Here is a 22,143-nt window from a genome sequence, read left to right on the forward strand (position 1 = left end):
TCATCGCAGGACCCTCCTTTTTCTGCAGTGTGGAAGTATTTGTGGTCGGGGTCTTAAATAGTTTATCTTGACTTAGTGCACGAGCGCTTTATGTAAATATCAGCCTATAGCATTATTAGGCCTTCATGAATACTTGAATGCATTTGCCATATTTATAAGTTGATAGAATTTACCAGTGGTTTTGTATTTGGCATAAAGATATGTGTGGTATTTGTAAATCCCCACGAATTGGAGGTCATACAGACTAATAGCATTCCTAATGCTTTTCCAGTGAATAAAATATGACATTTGCACAGCCCAGAGGTGTTGTGATATTGAAGTCTGCTAAGCAGCAAATAATTTGAAGTAAAGGGGCATTAACTTAGAATGATGTTTTATATCTAAATTATAATAACTATCTGTTTTCTTTGGTTGACAGCTTTAGTCATCCCACAGCTTTAGTCATCCCCAAAAGCTTGGCTTTTTGTAAAATCTCATAGTATTTTTCAGACGTTTGTTCATGCCATTACTTTATATACATAGAACTGTATTTCTCAGTTGTTTGGCGTGTAATAATAAGGCTTTGTAATGGACTAGACCAGATATTGTCTTAGATTTTGGCTATCGTAATATCGTGTTTCCTGGTTTTAAAGGCTGCATTACAGTAACGTGTTGTAATTTTCTGAACTAACAGTATTAGACTATTCTACCTGTTCTATTAAGCCTGTTTCCCACTGGACGAAAAACTCACTAACACCCACGAACATCTGGCTTTTGAAATTAATAGGAAAAGTTACAATCTGCATTTACTCACGGGCCAAATAACTCTCAAATAACTAGTCACGAATAATTAGCAGTTCTAGCTCCGATTGGCTATGATTGGCAGTGATGGAAATACGACGATAGATGCGCTAATATTAGCCCCTTTGCTGGTGTGGTGCAATGATGGGGCTGCCACAAAATACTGTCCATCTCCATCTAATCAGTGCACGAGCATCATTCAAAATTTAGCTTGAAAGAAAAACTGAATAACAACACCGTATCTTCTATCCTTATGCGATATATTTTATACTGCAAGCAAGGTGAATGTGATTTTAAAATCTAATTTTAGCCAAACTTTCGTGATATAAACAACACACATGTATAAAATCAGAGTAAAGAAAACTTTTCTTCTTTAATGAAATTAGAACAGTGGAATCTGTATTTGTATTTGTGTGTATTGATAATGTATTATGTCAGAATAGAAGAGTCAAATGGCTGAAGATAGATTACAGCACTGCTATCTGGCAGTCAGGGGTTAGAAATACTGCCATGAATTTTTGTGTGTAAACTATTTATTAACAATTGAGAATCGGTACAGTGTAACGATATTTTCTTACTTTCCTATGTAGATGTACAAAATGAAAATTAATCATATGATTGTATGTGATTCTAAACTCGTCAAACCTTTTCATGTCTGTTTCCCAAACAAACAGTGTATTAGTTTGTGCCCACCCCCGCCTCAAACTCTCTCACCCCATTCTGAGTAAACGTTGCACAGCAATCTGTGCAACATTTTCCACAAACTCAAAACAGTGAAAAATTATAGCAGTTGGCATGTTTTGTTTTCAGCTGTGCTCTTTGAGCTGAGGGCTTTTTGTACAGTTCAGAGAGCACATTCCTTGGGATTCAGCAGTCGTTGGTTGCCTGTAGGGGTCATTGGAATTCTGGGAGAATAAAGGGGAAGGAGAAAAAAAAGTCTCGGAGAGGAATATCCAGGCCGTTTTGTGCCCCCTCGTGCCCCCAGCTGCAGAAATGTGCCCCCACAATGCTCTTAAATGAGGGGAATTATTATTATTTTTGCCTAATGCTCTAAATGTGGCCTATGTGCAGTAAAAACGTCCAAAGCAATCTGTAGCTGCAGCTGTGGTATTGTACACTCTTGCTGCAGTTTGTGTGATTAACACAAAAAATCATCAATACTAATGGCCTCTAAATTATACCGGTGCCATAGCATGTGTACTTAGACGCAGACAGCTGAATGGACCTACATGAGAAATCAATCGTGTCAGTTTAATAGTGTGATTTACTTGGCGCTGAGAGCTTGAGCCTTCCAGGCACTGCACCTTTTAACTTGAGAGAGAGGGTGAGGAGTGTGTGTGTGGGTGGGTAATGGGGTGGGGGTGTGGGACTGTAGCTTTTACTGTACTGTACGTTGCCTGTTTGTGCATGCACTCACACACACACACTCACACCCACACACACACACACACACACACACACACACACACACGCTCTCATGCTTCACAGCAAAATCCAGGTGCACTTTGTTGTTCCAAAGTTTATTGCTTTCACCTACAAGCTGCACAGACAATAGTTATGCAAGACACAATCTAGCCCACACATGTCCACGCCGGCTCTGAACGTACCTAGGAAACGTGAGAAAAAAAAAAAAAAAAAAAAAATCAGCATTTCATGAATAGATTTGGGCTAACTGTACACTTTCTGTTTTGTTTTATTCAGATAGCCGACATCGCTGGACTCCTTCCACTCCTGTGACGGACAACAACAGCAAGTTCTCTCCCATAGGGTGAGTTTTTGAACATGGTCCCTTCATGTCCATCTGTCAAAGAAAGCCTTAACCTTGAGGAAGATTACAGTAGCATTAACAGTGTCTTTTCAAGGATCAGTGCTAAAATTAACAGTAACCTACAATGTATTCTCAAGATCATTCTTCTTTCCAACTAAAACTCTTTCAAGGGATGTCTTTTTTTGATTGAATAAAATGATAAACTAATTTAGTTTTTTAGTGTCTCTTTGGTCGTGATGTTACAGTATTGTTAGCCCTGCTGTGTTGGGGTGATTGTAGTGGCTAGTGGAGGTCAAGGGGGGCCCATTCCCCACTCAAATGTAACAAATCTTCATCTTGTCCACCTTGATAGAATTCCCCCTCCACTGGGCAACCTTTCAGTTGTGCCTGTTTGGTTTTCACACCCCAGGGATTTTCAATCTACTCTAGCTTAGAAGTTATGATATGCGTTACGGCTGACAAATGTGGGCAAGCTTACACATCAGGGGGTTTCTTTTTATTTACTTTGTTGATGTCTTGATTGAGATTTGTAGCTGAACAGAACAGAATAAAGTGAACAGGGTTATATTAGCACGAAACCTGGCGTGAGTGTACCTGGTATGTATTACTCCATACTTGCTTTACAGAGAGTAAAAGACAGAGCTGTAACTTTGTTCATTGTATTGCTCATATTTTCAGTCCAAACATTTATTTTCTTTTTAGGATGAAATATGTACACTCTGCGCCCGTAGAAAAAAGCAAACGACGCACACTGTAAAGTCTAGAGTGGTAAGTGAAAGCAGTTTTCATTGTCCTTGCATGCCTGGTGATGTGTTTGTTTTTCCCAGATAGATGTGTCCACTGTAATGAGTCACATCAGTCATAACTGTTTGTGAGCTTTGGCTTCAGAGTAACACAATCCTGGGTACTGAAATGACAAAACAGCCGAGCCAGGTATGAGGAAAGTATACCTGTTAGTACATGGACCAAACTTCTCGCATCATTTAGAACCAATAACATTAAAATGTCATCTGTCAAAAAGTTGTCTGGATGTGGGAGATTAATTTACATCTCCAGAGGTAACTGATTTCAGATACCAAGACAAATATTTGTGTGTATTTCTCAAGCACAGTGTTGTCTCAGCTGAATATTAAAGGGACAGCTCACCCCAAAATTAGTACATTTCTACATGTCTTACCTGCAGTGCTATCTAACAATCTAGATTGTTTTGGTGTAAGTTGCTGAGTGTTGGAGATATCAGCCATAGAGATGTCTGCCTTCTCTCTAATGTAATGGAACTAGATGGCACTCAGTTTGTGGTGCTCAAAGCGCAGCGCATGACGCAGTTAGTCAAGATAATCCACAGACCTTGTTGTGAGAAGTTACATGTAGGAGCTATTTTCTCTTTACTGAACTACACCTACCAACCATATCACAGCGCAGAAGGACGAGTGCATCTACTGCCAGCTTGACTAGCACCACCGAGCTAGCTAATGTTACAGGTCAGCCCAGGGGGACGGCAATACAGTTTACATATCATGCTGTCACAAACATGAGTAGATGCACACTTCCTTCTGTGCAGTGATACGGTTGGTGGGTGTAGTTTGGTTAAAAAAAAAAAAAATCAAAATAGTTTGGTTAAAAACAAAAAAGTTCCTACATGAAACTGTTTACAACAAGGTCTGTGGATATCTTTACTCTACTATCCTTACCTAGTCATGATTTCTTGAAAGAGCAATCACTGCTGAGTTTTTCAAATGTATCTTTTGGCACTTTGAGCGCGGCAAGCTGAGTACCATCTAGTTTCATTATATTGGAGAGAAGGCTGATATCTCCAACATTTGGCAACTCACACCAAAACAGTGATTTTGGGATGAACTGTCCCTTTAAATAATACTCACTTAAAAGTGAAATATATAGGTGATATCAAGTTTTATTGTGAATCAGTTAATAACTAAAGTCTGCCTCTTTGACCCTGCGTCTTTGTAGTTCTGCAAAACTTTGACATGATCAGAAATAGCTCCTTTTTCCAAGCTAATGATACAAGATAGTGTTTGTCACCAGGTCAGCCCACAGATGAGTGTGAGGAATCTCAGATCACGTAACTGCAATGACTAATTGTATCTCCATCATGACTAATGATGGCCATCATGGCCATTCTATTGATTAGATCTCTGGCATATATTAATGCATCCATGTTGCACGAGTGCACACACACATTTCTTAACACTTTCACGTAGTGATGGCATGAAGAAACACAATAAAACTTTTAATTTTGTTGGTTTGGAAGTAAACAGGGCAGTGTAGAATCAGGTTATAGGTCAAAAGAGTGGTGTGTGAATGTTTGAGTGGAATGATTTGCTATAGGTATGTAGCAAATATGTAATCATTATGTTATAAATCATTTAGAGGTATACTATGCAGGAATTTTTGGTACTGATTGTAAACAGCATTCAAACTTGGCCCCTCCTCCCTACATACATGTGCACCAGAAGCCACTATTGTATGAACGTTTGATTTGTTGTAATGGAAGAGCCGATACTCTACCAATCGCTAGCACCTACCTGTCCAACAGAAAACAGGCCAACTCTGTGTCACTCTTCATCTTCATCATCTCCTTCAGTACTTGCCAACAAAACTGAAAGTTAACCCCAGATTTACTCAAGTTTTGGAGCAAGCTTTGTCCACTTGGTGCTTTGCCTCTCTATATACATATTCATATTTATATAGTATTTTTGTGTCCAGGGTTTTCGTAACCTCTTGGATGCATGCTGCTCCTACCTGGTACCAGGACCATCCTGAACACAACAAAGAAGAACGTTTAAAAAATACACTTCTAGTGGGGCTTGATTGAGCCTAAACATACAAAAGAACAGTGAAATGTATAGTGGCTCCATAGAAATAAATATCTTTTGGTTGAAGGTGAAAATGTCTGTCTATAGGCTTTGAATCCAGGCCTGAGGTTTATTCAGATATTCTACCCTCAACCTAAGGGAGGAAATCTGTTTATCTTCATACGCCATCGTGAAGTAGTACCTTTGAGATAAAGATATGATTAAAGCATATAGGCAGAGGCAATGATTCTGGGTGGCTTGGCTGAAGAACCAGGTCCACATACCCGAGAGTCCTATCTTCCCAGAGTGAAGCAGAGTCCAGATTTCCCTTTCCACCTAAAAGAGATTTAAACATTAGTTCTTAGTTTGTCTAGTATTCAGTTAAATCTTCAAAGATGAACTCTTACTGCATATCTGCTGGCCTAAAAAAGTCCTTCTAATCATTGCAAAAAAGTGTAATTGCCCCAACACTGCAAGCCGTACTTCCAGTGTAGACATATATAAAAATCTACAGCAATTAAATATATCTTTGGCTGCTTTAAAGAAGCTGCAGTTCAGACTGAACAGCCCTCTGCTCACATTTCCAGTTTGAAATTGATTTCTTGTCATAGATCAGAGACCTCTTGTCATTCCACTTCCAATCCTCAAATGGTTTCTCTGAGCCTGCTAACTGTCGTCCCTGTGAGTGGGCAAACAGGGGGAACCTCCACGGATCTTTACCCTGGGCACTCAGAGCAGTCGAGAGGGTAGAGGCAGAAATCAAAGGGACTTGGATCATTCCCCATTGGCAGCCTCCATTGTCTAGCTGATTTGGGATTGGTGGAGAAGGTGAAAACTGCAGGGTGGACTGTGGGGGTGGATGGAGATCAGGCAAAGCAACCCCCCCTTTTTTTTCTAATCTTTATCCACCATTAACCCCAGTGCCCCAGTGTGTGGCTGAGATCAGGGCCATTGGTCAATCCCCCATTCACTGCCACCCAGAATATTTTAAAGTTAAGCCCCCTCGCTTAACAAAAAAAGTCTTACTCATCAAAGGTTTACTTTCTCCTCATTCCCTTCCTTCCTTCTGCTCTCAGTCCCAAGGATCTGTTGCCGTTCTTCATGCACCCTTCTCTCTATGGTCCACTGTTTTGTCTTCACACTTAGGCAAAGGGGAGGGAGAGAAGTTAGAAGTTTCTGGAAGTTCCCCAAGTTTCCATATTTCGATTTTAATGAGGTTTGGTTTGGGGTCTGATAGCGCCGCGCTGTGAGCAAATTGGAGCAAAAGTGGATCGAGCAATGATGTCCTGGCCTTTTGCTGATCTCTAGGATTAGGAGCTGTCCTGTTTTTAAATAGACTCCGGAATCATTCTTACATTATTTCCGCAGAGGAAATATTTTTCACACCTGTGATGTATATTCCCAGCTTTTTTTCCTTTGGCCCTTTGCTGGTCAGACCGTCCCATATGAAACCCATCACACATTGAAAATATAACCATAACAAGGCTGAATTCAGTCCAGATCTCCTACTCCATATGGACACTTCAGATTTTTCTCTCTTTCTCTATACTGTGGCCTTTCTTGGCAGGTATTTATCTAGCACAGGTCTGATGTCAAAGAGAAATGACTGAGGGACAGAATAGAAAAACAAGAGCGGATGTGGAGGTGTGGGGCTGACGGCGAGGAGTGAAGAAAAGAGATTGCATGGAGAGTGTTTGTCCAGAGTGCACAGTTGCCATGAGAATGGAGTTCGAAAGCAGGGAGGTGAGGAGGCTCAAATGAGAGTTGCTGTCGCTTCTTAAGGAGAAGATAAAGAAGCTCAATGAGTCTATTGATCTTCGTGGCTGCCTATGCTGTTTCTCCACTCTATTTTTTATCCAGTTGTTTTTAAATGCCAAATCTTTGTGCTATTTTGCAGAACAATACATGATTTAGGAGTTTATAACAGGGGAAAAGATACATTTGCCCTCAGCATAGTCAGCCTCAGCCCCCTCCAGTAGTTCTCTATATGTGCGCCTCATATTAGTGATGACTGATACTTTAGAAATGACTGATTGCAAACACTGCATGCACCACCTTAATTTCTACAAACGAGCAGGGATCTAGTGTTTCACGTGTTATTTTTTCCCTGCGATTTAATTGGAGAAAGCTTGGGTGCGGAAGCCGGACCCGATGGCATCTCTCCAAGAGCCTAAGATTATTGTGAAACCCAACCCGAGGCAGGCATGACATCAGAGCAGCCTGACATTAGTTTGAACTCCTCATTTCAGGTGGGAAGAATTACGAGTGGCTTCACTCGCAGGTGATCGTGTCCAATGAATCGGTCGCACACAGTCGCACATTCTTCTTCCAAGGTCTAAATGCTGATTGTCTTGACAGATTGAACTCGTGTGTTATCACCAAACTGTCACTCAGCCTCATTTTTCAGCCTGCACACATAGCTCTCTGTTTATGTTAGTCCTCCACAGTCCAGTGTTTTATAGGGACATAGTCATTATGAAATAAACTAAATCTACACTATTTTAACCCCACCGCATGCAATGATAGAGTGTATAAAACTGAACTCTGACTATTTAGGACATTGTCAAAATGTAAACACTCTGTTACCATTGTCACCTACTGTGTGCTATCCACATAAATTTGTTTCTAGGAATAGAGCCAGGCAGCGTGGCCAGAAATGTTGTCACAAAAAATATTTTCATATCAGTCGTTATCAATAACTATCATGATAAGTATCAAATTGTCATTCCTTTAAGTTTAAAGGCTGTTTTTGAGGGAAAGTCAAAGAAATCACAGTTAATTGTGGTTGAAAACTATTTATTGTCAGACGATGACTAATCTCTCAAGACAGATTCTGCAATTTACATTGTAGAATCTGTCGGCAGCCCTGTGTGAAAGACGACTAGAGAGGGGGGGAGGGCGGGGTTTGAGTTTGAACGATGCTGCGCTTTAGCCAATCACAAGGGAGGGGGGTGGCCGAGACGTGTAGGTGTCCCCAGGAAATGTGTACCTACAGAAACAGCAAGCTCTGCGTTCATAGCGACCGCTCCCCCCAAAACGCCGTCTCGTCAACGTGAAAAAAAAAAAAAAAAATTTCCAGGGAATGTCTTAGTTACAACATGGTTGAGCTAACTGGAGTAGTTTCATGTCGTATCCGACAACGGGAGGCTTTTAACAGATGACGTCCTGATGTTAGCTTTGCTAACTGTCCCTGTCAGCTGCAGCCACTGCTGCTTTCTAGACATCGTCATTTCCCATAACTGAATAAATACCACACATAGCAACACAAAACTGCTTTGCTAGCTCAATCATGATGTAACTAAGATATCCGCTGGAAAAAATATTTTATTCACGGACCGTTTATTGAGTTATTGCCTTATTTTTATACAGTCTATGGTTATTACAAACACCGCTAACGTTAACAGCTAACGGTTAGCCCAGCTAATCTACGATGTTATTATTGTTATTATTTACAAAACGTGCACACAGAAATAGTAACGTTTGTTCAGTCATTGGATTTCCAGATTGGACGATGACAAACATTTGCCAAACCAAGCCTGAGGTAGACTTAAAACAAAAAAAACAAAGTCAATTAATAAACCAATAATTGGACAAAGACATCATAATCCTGATCAGCAGCATGTCAAACCCTTTGTGCAGACGGTTTAAACCATTTTGTAGGTGTTTTAGCTGACAATGTACACAGACTAAAGAAATCTTAACTGTGGTCAGTATAGTTGTAAACGTAAAGTATGTAATTCTGCCGTTTCCTTATCAAAACAATAACTAAAGATGGCCGTCGATGATGTTGTGAAGTAGCATGAAATCATTAATTGCCGATGAAAATCTATCTGACATTACTCCGGTAAATATTATGTTCACGGACGAGTTAATGTATTTTGTTCACCTTACATTTCGTAAGGTTTGTCCCATTTAGTCACGTTTATTCATGTTATTAACGTCATTTCATTCTAATACAATATCCACAACTAAAATAACGTTAACTTGTGAACTTACAATTACCACTAGCTAACATGATATGGTGAATTCAATTGTGGGATAGCCCAGCATTGTTAACGATGACTAAAACTATCCTACTGATAACAACTTTATGAATTTGTTGAATGCTGTTGCTCTTGTAATGTTATAACTAGGGCTGTACCTGACTCAGAATTCTGACAGTCAAATCAGATTTGGCTGTTCAATATGAATATTCAACTGTTAGTTCCTTTTTTCCACGTTAAGTTTGGGAGTGTGACCGTGAGTCTCACGTTATATAGTAAACAAGTTTACTGAGGTAATGACAGATTGGAAATGTGCAAACACATTTTCCCCCCTTCACTAGAAATCAAACAAAAGCCAGAGACTGTATCGTATTAAAGGGCCAGTGTGTAATATTTGGCATGGTTTATTGTCAATCTGAATCTGAAAATTCTACCCATTAATATGTTTATATAAGTGTGTAATCGCTATAAAATAAAATTTTTTTTGGTTTTCATAGCCTTATAATTATGCTTTTATGTATATACAGTACAGGCCAAAAGTTTGGACACACCTTCTCATTCAATGCGTTTTCTTTATTTTCATGACTATTTACATTGTAGATTCTCACTGAAGGCATCAAAACTATGAATGAACACATGTGGAGTTATGTACTTAACAAAAAAAGGTGAAATAACTGAAAACATGTTTTATATTCTAGTTTCTTCAAAATAGCCACCCTTTGCTCTGATTACTGCTTTGCACACTCTTGGCATTCTCTTGATGAGCTTCAAGAGGTAGTCACCTGAAATGGTTTTCCAACAGTCTTGAAGGAGTTCCCAGAGGTGTTTAGCACTTGTTGGCCCCTTTGCCTTCACTCTGCGGTCCAGCTCACCCCAAACCATCTGGATTGGGTTCAGGTCCGGTGACTGTGGAGGCCAGGTCATCTGCCGCAGCACTCCATCACTCTCCTTCTTGGTCAAATAGCCCTTACACAGCCTGGAGGTGTGTTTGGGGTCATTGTCCTGTTGAAAAATAAATGATCGTCCAACTAAACGCAAACCGGATGGGATGGCATGTCGCTGCAGGATGCTGTGGTAGCCATGCTGGTTCAGTGTGCCTTCAATTTTGAATAAATCCTCAACAATGTCACCAGCAAAACACCCCCACACCATCACACCTCCTCCTCCATGCTTCACAGTGGGAACCAGGCATGTGGAATCCATCCGTTCACCTTTTCTGCGTCTCACAAAGACACGGCGGTTGGAACCAAAGATCTCAAATTTAGACTCATCAGACCAAAGCACAGATTTCCACTGGTCTAATGTCCATTCCTTGTGTTTCTTGGCCCAAACAAATCTCTTCTGCTTGTTGCCTCTCCTTAGCAGTGGTTTCCTAGCAGCTATTTGACCATGAAGGCCTGATTCACGCAGTCTCCTCTTAACAGTTGTTCTAGAGATGGGTCTGCTGCTAGAACTCTGTGTGGCATTCATCTGGTCTCTGATCTGAGCTGCTGTTAACTTGCGATTTCTGAGGCTGGTGACTCGGATGAACTTATCCTCAGAAGCAGAGGTGACTCTTGGTCTTCCTTTCCTGGGTCGGTCCTCATGTGTGCCAGTTTCGTTGTAGCGCTTGATGGTTTTTGCGACTCCACTTGGGGACACATTTAAAGTTTTTGCAATTTTCCGGACTGACTGACCTTCATTTCTTAAAGTAATGATGGCCACTCGTTTTTCTTTAGTTAGCTGATTGGTTCTTGCCATAATATGAATTTTAACAGTTGTCCAATAGGGCTGTCGGCTGTGTATTAACCTGACTTCTGCACAACACAACTGATGGTCCCAACCCCATTGATAAAGCAAGAAATTTCACTAATTAACCCTGATAAGGCACACCTGTGAAGTGGAAACCATTTCAGGTGACTACCTCTTGAAGCTCATGGAGAGAATGCCAAGAGTGTGCAAAGCAGTAATCAGAGCAAAGGGTGGCTATTTTGAAGAAACTAGAATATAAAACATGTTTTCAGTTATTTCACCTTTTTTTGTTAAGTACATAACTCCACATGTGTTCATTCATAGTTTTGATGCCTTCAGTGAGAATCTACAATGTAAATAGTCATGAAAATAAAGAAAACGCATTGAATGAGAAGGTGTGTCCAAACTTTTGGCCTGTACTGTATATATATATATATATATATATATATATATATATATATATATATGTATATATATGTATAGCAAGGGCCTTGCTTTAGAGAGGTCGCCATCTTGCGCCACCGTGTACAGTCAGGTCCATAATTATTTGGACAATGATACAGTTGTTGTCATTTTGGCTCTGTACACCACCACAATGGGTTTTAAATGAAACAATGAATACCTGCTTAAAGTGCAGACTCTCAGCTTTCATTTAAGGCTTTTTTCAAAAATGTAGTATGAACCGTGTTGGAATTACAACCATTTCTTCACACAGTCCCCCGACTTTAAGAGCTCATAAGTATTTGGACAAACTAACATAATCATCAATTAAACAGTCAGTTTTAATACTTGGTTGCAAATCCTTTACAGTCAATGACTGCCTGAAGTGTTGGACACATAGGCATCATCAGATGCTGGGTTTCTTCCCTGGTGATGCTCTGCCAGCCCTTTACTGTAGCCGTCTGCACTTCCTGCTTGTGTTTTGGGTGTTTTGCCCTCTGTTTTGGCTTCAGCAAGAGAAACGCATGCTCAGTTGGATTCAGGTCAGATGATATGACTTGGCCATTGCAGAACATTCCACTTCTTTGCCTTAAAAATGTCTTTGGTTGCTTTTGCAGTATGCTTCAGGTCAATGTCCAACTGCACTGTGAAGCATCGTCCAATGAGTTTTGAAGCATTTGGTTGAATCTGAGCAGATAATGTAGCCCCAAACACTTAAATAAATACAGAGGGTTTATCACAAGATGCAAACCATTGGTTAGCCTTAAAAATGGAAGGCCAGATTAGAGTTTGTCAAAAACCATCTAAAAAGCCTGTACAGTTGTGGAACAGCATACTATGGACAGATAAAACAAAGATCAACTACCAGAATGATGGGAAGACAAGAGAAGGAAGAAGGGAAGGAACTGCTCATGATCCAAAGCACACCACCTCATCAGTGAAGCATGGTGGAGGTACTGTTATGTCATGGCCATGTATGGCTGCCAGTGGAACTGGTTCTCTTGTATTTATTGATGATGTGACTGCTGAGAAGAGCATCAGGATGAATTCTGAAGTCTGTTTACCGGCTACGCTGTCAGTCAGTGTGCGGGCTGGAGATTGGTGGAGCAGAGAGGGAGGGGGTGCCCACTCGGTATGGTAAACGAGTATGTGTGTATGAAGTGTGTGTGTTACGTTAGAAGAGTCAGAGTTTGGGACAGAGTCTTTTACCCCCTGGAGTATTACCAGAGTCTTTGGAGTGCTCAAATAAACTGGCCTTTTTCACAAACGCTCCTCTGGTCTCCTGCTCGTGAGGGATTCATTACAATATCGTAACATGGTTTAGATTTCTAAATAAATATTCACCTCGTCGCTAGATAGACCTACTCCTGAAAAACTTGTGCGCAAGGCTTTTTGTCCCTATGAGGCCGCTGTCATTTACCCGATGGGAGGTGTGAGCGAGTGAGCCCTGCAATCTAGAATTTGACCACTGATGTCACTGTTTTCAACCCATTTTACACACTGGCCCTTTAAGTTGTGAGCTGTAAATTCGCCAGGCAGAAGATAATTTTATTTCTGAGCCTTGCGGGGCAAAGCCTCTCCTCCTTTGGACAGCTGCCTCCGTGTCCGCAGTAGCCTGTAGTGAAGAGCAGTGTGAAAGTGAGGTGTGGTCAATCTGCAACAAAATCTGGGGACCAAAACATCCCCAGAAGTAAACTGCACATTGACTGACAAAAAAGGACTGCTCTACTTGAAGAACCTCAGGCAACTGAGAGGTCATTGACTGATGAATCGAATGGCCAACTTTCAGGGGGCGACCCTAGTTATAACATTACTGTACACATTAGCTTGGTGACGGTAAACCTTGGTGGCTGGTCTTGTCTTTTTCTTCCTTTTTAATGGGTAGCAAGTAGTGTTTAAGGCTCATTTGCGCCCCCCTCTTTTAGTGAAAGTTATTTTGTGGTAATTGTTGTTATCATCTTATCGTCCAGCCCTATCTAGGAAACACATCTCTGTATTTGTACCATATCAACCTCAGAAGAAATTGCGGTAATGAGATTTTGGCTTCCTGTAGTGGAATAAATAATCAAATACGAAGACGGTTTGTATAATTGGAAATGAGCTTATTTGTTCAGTTCCATTCTATGTATATACAGTAATAAGATTTAATTTTAATGTATATTTAAATGAAGTGACAACAGCATTCAAGTTGCTTGACTCAGAATATACTTTTTTGCACATTAAGTTTTAATTCATAACTACACTTTTTGATTAAATGTTTTATTATGACATTTTTTATTGTCTGAACATTCTTAAGATTCCTTTATGAGATATAGTATGACATAGATAGTTTTTTTGTTGTTTTTTTAAGTAAAAGTTTCAAATCAAACCACACGGTCACAGCCACTGAAAAAGCTTTTACTCCAGAGGCAACGAGCCAAGTCCTTTGTTCATAATGATCACTTGATCACGGGCTGAAAAGGGATACAGGCGGCGGCGAAATCCTACAAGAGCTTGGAATCTGACTTCCTCACCGCAAACCACAAGCCCAGACAGTGCAACTGTTACTACCTGGTTGGAGATGAAATGGGCAGAAAGCATCCTCGTGTGTGTGTGAGGAATAACACACACACTCACACAGCATGCTCGATCTGGGTCATAGAGCTGACAGACAGTGGAATGTGAATGTGTGTATGTTGACAAACTCCACTGCACTCTGAATGGGGTTTGTGATTACACCTCATCATGCGTGCTGCATCGGTCCTGTCCCTGGCCCCCAATCCTTCTCCCTGCCTCTCTCTTCCCTTTTCGCTCGCTCTCTCTCCCCATTTCTCCCTCTCTCACCACAGTGCCTCATGGGCAATCATGTGGTCACACTACCTGACTCCTTGCTGCTCAAGAGTGCAGTTGACAAAAACAGCCCGAGGCCCGTCATGTGGAAAAGATTCAGTCGGCGCACAGCATACATTCTACCCCCCACCCTACAACTCCTCACTCTCTCCCACTAAGTAACTGAAGCATCGGGGTGTTTCCTCCTTCTGCTCACCTGTGAAGGGAAATAGCATGGCTGTCCTCCTTTCTAGGTGTGTGTGCGAGAGTGGATGTTTTTTGTGTTTGCAACTTTGTGGCCACAATGCGTGGATGCCGCTTTAAACAGTGTGCACAAGCGCGTAAGGGGTGAACGCGTGTGCTTCTGCCAGCCCCTCTCCCTCCCACACTCTGAGAGGTGCAGGCAGTTTCTCTTTGTCAGTTGAGTTGCACTCCTCATGTCATGTAACATAAAGCTGGCGGTCAGTGAGAGCTCTCAGCTGTCAGTCAGCTTGGTGGTCCTGGCCTGTCGAGCTGCTCACCTGTGTTTATTGGACAAGACCTGCTCCACACTACCCAGGGAGAGCACCTTGTCTCCCGTCCGTTTCTTTTTTTCCTCTCCTCTCTCTGCTTTCACTTTCACTTTGTTTTTGTCCATTTCTATCATTCCCTTTGTCCATCTTCCTCGCACTTCTTCCCAGTCTCTCAGCACAATATCGCTTTTTATTTAGCTTCTCTCTTTTATTTCTCAAATCCACCACTACCTTTCCTCCCAGTTCTTCTTCCCGCTGTCCTGCAGTTTATTTTTTCTGGCTTTCTTCCCTGCTTCTCCTTTTTTGCTATCCCCCTCCGTCCGTTTTTATTTTTTATTATTTCGGGACCTCTTTGTCAGTCCTTCACTTTAAAGCCGCGCCGTGTCTTTGGCGGTGGTGTTCATCTCTTCTCTGCACCTGGCTGAGCACACGCACGAGCATGCACACGCAGCCGCTAGACGACTGATTGAAACTTGTGTCTCAAAGTTGCTAATGTTCACTGAAGCATTATATTGTAGATAAAGTAAATAAACTAGGTTACCATGGGAGAAATCTCTGGAATAGACTGCAGTGATCGGGCAGATGACACACACACACTTTCTCTCTTTCACATACACACACATAAACATCAAGTGAATGGCTGAAAGGTGTCAGTGATGTTGAGGTGTGAGCGGACCACGGGGAGGGGCGATATTTTCTATGGCTCAGGAATTTCACAAGTTTAATGTTTTTTGAGGAGCTCTCTAGAAAGGTAACAGTCGGATTCGAGGGCCTGCAGTCAAGCAACCGCTTATACTGTCTGTTCATAGCATACAGCCAGTGCATAGTATAATGCAAAGGTCATTTATTTTTTTTGCTCAGCGAATTTCCCGGAAGCCATACTTAACCAGATGGCTTTCACAGATGTTCAAAAACTCTTTAAAGAAAAGTTATTAACTTAGCCGGAGGTAGTCTCAATCATTTTAGACTTCTTTTATTCACGTTCTCTTTACTCTGAACCTGTAATTCTGCTTTTTCTTTTCAAAAGTTCTTTGAAACTGTGTCAGTCAGTCCAATTCAAATCATTTTTGTTGGAGAGACTCATTAGCTAGGCTAGTTAGCATATTGGTTAAATGCAAGGGCCGACTCTTTGTGGCTACGGGGTTTTAAACCAGGGTCCACTGAATGATCCCTCAGGTTAGAGTGCCAGCGAGGCAGTAAAGCCACACATCGAGAGAGCACCGCATTCATATTTCCGCCTGGTATTATATAAACCTCCCTTGTATTTGCCGTGCTTCCATTCTGTGCCGTAAAGTGGTATAGGTGACATGGTAATACATTTGCATTGTGCCCAGTGATAAATACTCTACCAGGTCTTACTCACTCGGCTGCCTCCGAATGTGTCCGGACAGCGGCTGCATTGTCAAAGGCACGGGGGTCATTCAAAACTCAGTCTCCCTCCCTTCTGCCTTTTGTCAAATATTTCTGCGCGGGTGATAGTTTTCTCATTTATTTAGTGAATAGTCGGCGGGTGGAGAAGAAAGAGAGTTTTACATTATGGAAATGATGGAATGGGTTATAATCTCCCACATATTCATCACGGCAGACATTGGACCCTTGTGATACCGTCCTCCATTTGGCTATTGTTCAGGTTCTCTTTCCACGCACTGTTCCCCTCAATGGGCAAAGCGGGCTTTAATCCTGTCTCTCTTTGGAATGACAATGTTTACTAGCTATCATTCAATAAGGAGCCAGGAGCATGACACACATCCCTCTGTCAGTAAATGCTATGTGAATGTGCGAGGAAGCAGATACAAAAGGAAGGTATTGTTAGGCCCTGAGGATAGGATGGAAGGGTTAGGCTAGTTCGAAGAGGCGATTGGATGTTTGTGTGCATGTTTCATAACCCCTAAAACCTTTGTTGTCTCACCTTTAGTTAGAAACTGAACTTGTTTATCAGAAGAGGGGGTAGCTGGGTGTGACTTGATTTTTTTTTTTTTTTTTTTTTCCTTTTTTAATATCTTGACCCTCCCTGAAGCTACAGATATTTTCCTTGAGCCTCCCAAAGTGACTTGGGGGAAATGCATGACCCTCCCTCTGCCATAAATGACCTTTTCTTGATTTTTACATCCACATAGAATCAAGGTTTGACCAAAAACAAATCCTCCTTGCAAATTGCATCATTACACAAACTATGTGTGCACTTCAGCAGAGTGCATGACAGCCACCTGTCATTGGTCCAACTGCACAAAAGCAACAAAATTTTATAAGCTTACACATTACACATGTCTGCACGCGCACACACACACACACACACACACACACACACACACACTCGTTACAACACACAGCTGGCATTAGCAACATGTGCATATAATGAACGCTTTTCCAAATAAACTGTACACAGCAGTGGCAATATGAGTAACTTAGCACGACAGACTTTTTAGATTTTAAAAACTTAGGCTCTGATATTTGAAAGTTAAAAGTTAAAAACAAAATCCTGGAGTTGGGAAAAGTGCAGAATTTAGCATTGTCACATGATCTGGTTAGTGCAAACAGCTGTTTTTTTTTTTTAATTTTGGAATTTTAGATAAGACGTAGAATAAATGGATTTTGACTATGTGAGCCTTGTTTTGCATGATGTGTTCAAGGAGTGTTGGAAATGTGACAATCTGACCATAGTTTTTGTTTCAATTTTCTGTTTTAAAGTTTCTGGCAATGATAAATATTGCAACTTTGGTGATTTCTAAAGAAAACATGCCTTTCAAACCTCCCAGCAGAATTTTGGGGTTAGAGCTTATTTGATATAAGAAACACAACTATTTGAAGTTGCACGTCTCCCCCTAAACCAAAATGAAAAACACAAATCCCTCTCCGGATCTTCAAAATTATTTGGCTTGCATCCCCCATTTTGCACCCCCACCCCCCCGCCCCCCAAAAATAACGAACAGTCCCTTACTGTGTATACATTACAGTTAAATAATAAGCCCTGAACAGGCCTTTGGAGTTTGCCTGTCCATACAACATGACACTGACATGGCAATGTTGGGTAATTATTGCCTGTAAGTAGGGATTAGGGTTGTGGATGTTGACAGTAAATTGGCTCTAAGAGCGTGTGTCTAACACACCTTTGTGTGGATCAGACACATTCTTGCAGAAGAGTGAAGGTGTCTGTACGTAACCTCCACCCATCCTCTGTCAGATCGCCCTTGTCATGTATTTACAGTTCACCAATAAATACCGGCTAATTTTTCCCACTCACTTATCTCTTATTGTGAAAGGACGCACAAGTGAGTTAATGAGGTTTCTAAATATATATAAATAAAATCCAGGAAGCAAAGATATTTGTCTGGCCTCCTTTGCTCCCTCCAGATTGTTTTCCCTCCAAAGTCTTGACAGCATTAGGGATTAGTGCCATAGCTGCTAACAGTCATTAGTGTGTTGTTTTCACCATTGTGCCATGCACTGTTTTCTACCACCACCCCCAGCCTTACCTCCTGCGTGTGTCTCCTGCTTTCGTGCCGAGCAAGAAATGAAAAACAATCGTTGCGACCTCCAGCGACCCCTCCTGACGCACAGACAGTTAAATGGTTTGTAAGACGTTTAATTACCAAATGGTATAATCGTTATTCATCTCATCATTAGATGTATGATATTAAGTGAATTGCCTCCCTTGGGTCTCTGTGTTTCACAGATCAATAGATTTAGATGGAGCTTGAAGGGGGTGGGGGGGACTGGTGGGGGGGGTGGTTAAAACACTTCTGAGGCCCCTGGTAGGAACACATGCATTGTTTGTGTGATGCACTGCGGTGACGTTCATTCATTTATTTATGCAATTAGCTTTTATATAGGTTTAATTATGCTAATTCCTCTGTCTGCACCCAGTAATGGCAGTATGGCAGTTTTTTTTTATTGGATTTACGGCTCCTGGGTTTATTTTGACGGTGAAAGGACATGAAACAATGGACAAGGTTATGGCACCCCAGACTTCCCATCGGCGGAGTGCTTGCGTTTGCACTTCGGGACACTTTGTTGGTATCAAGCATTGTTTGAAGGCATTGTGGAGATTGCTAATGCAGCGTGTACACCTCAGAGGCCCAGTAGCCTGCAGCTTGATATCGCCTGTATTCCCAATGTGAATATGGCTGAGTGGTGATCGGGGACTTGCCGCACCACAAGCTGCTATTCACTGGAGCCGGCACTACTAGCCTGAGTTAATTGTCCATTATCTGCTATTATCTAAGCTCTACCCCTCTCTGTCTCTTTTATTCTCTCTCACTCATGATTCCAGCCGTCACCACCAGTTTCACTCCCTCAATATGCTGTATCCACTACTTTTTTTTTTTTTTTAACTCTAGCAACCTCATAACAGTGTTGTAGCCAAGTCCTGGCAACTGAGTTCAAATAGTAATAATGATTCCCTTTGTTCCTGAGGTACCTCAAACAGGATTCTGAACATGAAGTCAGCAAAGCATCATGTTCATTCCTTGTCTTATTATCTCTCTACTTGAGTGGGCGGTGCTCTTATGTCTGATAGTCCCACCCACAGGAAAGATTTAAAGAATATATGTATTTTTTTACATTTGCAGACGTAAGAATTACACCTTTTAAAAGGTATGTTTAGTTGGAGTTGGATAACAGTGACAAGGTGTGTGTTTGACAAGAAAAAACTCTTATTCTGGATAAATAAATTCTGTTCATTGAAATTTACAGAGCAACACATTTATTCTGCTGCCCCTTTACTTTGATAAGGTGATAGATGCATCTGCTGAGGTGTTTGAGGAATCCTCAGAAATTTCACTTGATGGCACTGTTTTCCTTTTTGCTCCAGCTGAAGCAACAGGGCATGTTTTATGTATGCTGGGCACAATGTGAAAAAGCCCGGCTGTGCCACAGATATGTGTGCTTTCCTTTCTCCCCCCCGTCCCTGGGCACCAAGAAACACGCAGGAACACCGACAAACAACAAGATCGCGCACGATACTATTTTTAAAAAATCATTACGCTTCAGATAAAATGGTTGAAAAGCAAGTACACATTGGCACAGTTACTGCACTGTAGTTCATTAATTTTTTGTGTGTTTTTGGAATATTTTCATTCTCTTGGTTGATGCTTCTTTTCCAAAAAAAAAAAAGTTGGAGGATTTTATTCTATGTCTTAATTTTTGCCTGCTTGGAAAGTATATTTTAATGTAAATTTTAACCCAAAAAAAGACAACAAAAAACTCACCATTCAGCAGTTTAAATTAATTGAATTGCATTCCTTCTGTGCGGCGAGGCGGCGCTTTAATAATTACATCAACAAGATGATACAAACTATAACGCCTGGAGTGTTTCTGCAGTTCATTTCAATCCCACACCTTCCTCTCAACTACCGCTTGATATAGTTGCATCTTCACCTGCAATTAGTCTCCAGATAATAGACCCCCCTCCACACACACACACACACACACACACACACTCACACACACTCACACACAAAGTCATTCATGCATTTTACAGGGCTTTAATTTTTGGTAGTGTTATAGTTTAGAAATAAATACAAAGTATTAAAGCATAAAATTCAGTTGAAAGGGAAAAATGGTTGCCCTTTGTCCATTACTCTCCCTGCTGTCTAATGGGGAGGGGGGGTGGGATTAAACAGAGTTTAAATAGAGGTTGGATGGATGGATTGGGGGTGTGTAGGGTGGTGGGGGTCAAGATCATATTAAGTGCTCACAAAGCAAATGGCTCAGCATTAGGAAGTGTTGGTCTGGTGGCCCTGCCTCATGAGCAGCCTTTAAAGACGCAATATATCACAGTGAAAAATAACCACAGCTTGTATTTCAGCGTCGCGCGCATCATAAATAAAGGTGCGCCACGTATAATTGAGGCTCGTGCATGGGGAACTCGGCTGGAGATGAGAAATGGAAATCTGTGTACTGGTAAATAGATAATCACACAAAAGTAATTGAGGTTTTCAAACCCCAATCTAGTCTGCCAGCATGAGCTCGTTTGCATGTTAATCACGTCAGTGATTTCCCTTCATCACAGGGAAGTCCGCGCACACTTCCATAACCAGCTTTTAATTGCATTTAAAATGTCACAGAGGTGGAACACATGTAATTTAGCCAGAACTGTGTCCAAATTAATGGGTACTACTGAGACGCTCCATTGGACAGGGTTGGAAATGAGAGAGGCTGTCCATTGTTTGGGTCTTTATTAGAGATGCCTCAGTCTTCCAGTCTTCTCCATGATAACATCTCTACAGCACCTTTTGAAGTGCATATCAAGACTTCAAAATGGAATCTGACAAGTATTTTGCGAACGACTTAACACTACAATAGATGCCAACTTCTTGCAAAATAAACCAAATGGATGGACATTAAAACAGTGGAAAAAGAAACATCAAAGGGAGAGACCACAAAGCCAAAGTGTTGGGTTTTAAATGGAGAAAGAAAGGGAGGTATGGTTTATTTTCTTTCATCACCAGGTGTTCTTTGGCGTATAAATTACCAAGATGATGTTTCCATAACACAGCTTAGGGCACTCTAGAGAGGGGAAACCTGCAAAACAGACCTATTTAATTTTTCATTGAGGTGGACCATCAGGAGCAATAAGCCAATATTCCTCTTCCCCTTTTCCAGATGCCTTCTACACCACTGTATCTTACCAAAACCCAAGCCCCTCTTACTTTTTTCCCTTTTTTCCAAAAAAGAAAAAGTTCTGCCGAGACCTACATGAAAGGAAGGAACTGTTGAAATGTTAATTTTACCATCTGCTGTCGAGGTCTGCTACCTTTTTTTGTGTGTGTGCATTTTCCTTTTTTCCCCTCTGCCTTCTTTAATTCCCAGTAGTTCTGTTCTGTTTCATGAATGTGCTGCTATTTTGGCTGTTTGAAGTCATGGGGTCTCTGCGAGCATGGCTTTGACTGGCTGGAAAATACAATGCCACATGGTGGATGGTGGAGACTGTCCATTAGTTTCCTGTTTATAGCCCGGTCCCTTCTGGTAACCCTGTTTCTTATACCAGTCCCAAGGCTCCAGTTACGCTCCCATGCCCACCTCCAGTACACAGTCTGTCAGTCTCTCGAGCTGACTTGGGCTTGCCCTTGCTCTCTCTCCTTCCTGAGTGTGCGCGTCTTTGGGGACCTATTTAGTGTGTTTATCTTAATGCTGAGGATTTTAATCACTCGTTTACAAGACCCCTAGCACCTTTAGCCAATCAAATTTTTTTTCTCTCCTCTCTCAGCACACATTATTGCTAGTTTTCCTGTAAGCTCAATAAACCCCAGCAAATCCGAGATAGAAATGAAATTCTCGACAACTGTGTTTCCCCATCTCTTCTCGCC

The 22,143-nt window shown here is 41.4% G+C and overlaps 1 protein-coding gene across 7 annotated transcripts in view; it reads left to right on the forward strand.

The window, feature by feature from the left end:
* Positions 1-22,143, forward strand: part of foxp2 (forkhead box P2) — a 117,876-nt gene that overhangs the window by 7,664 nt on the left and 88,069 nt on the right. For all 7 annotated transcript variants that reach the window (XM_033614567.2, XM_033614572.2, XM_078164932.1 and 4 more), the window contains exons 2-3: positions 2,482-2,548; positions 3,251-3,316. The gene's annotated coding sequence lies outside the window, so the exon portion shown is untranslated. The remainder of the gene's footprint in view (positions 1-2,481; positions 2,549-3,250; positions 3,317-22,143) is intronic.

The sequence above is a fragment of the Epinephelus lanceolatus genome, chromosome 23, assembly GCF_041903045.1.
Source record: "Epinephelus lanceolatus isolate andai-2023 chromosome 23, ASM4190304v1, whole genome shotgun sequence".
Taxonomy (NCBI): Eukaryota; Metazoa; Chordata; class Actinopteri; order Perciformes; family Serranidae; genus Epinephelus; species Epinephelus lanceolatus.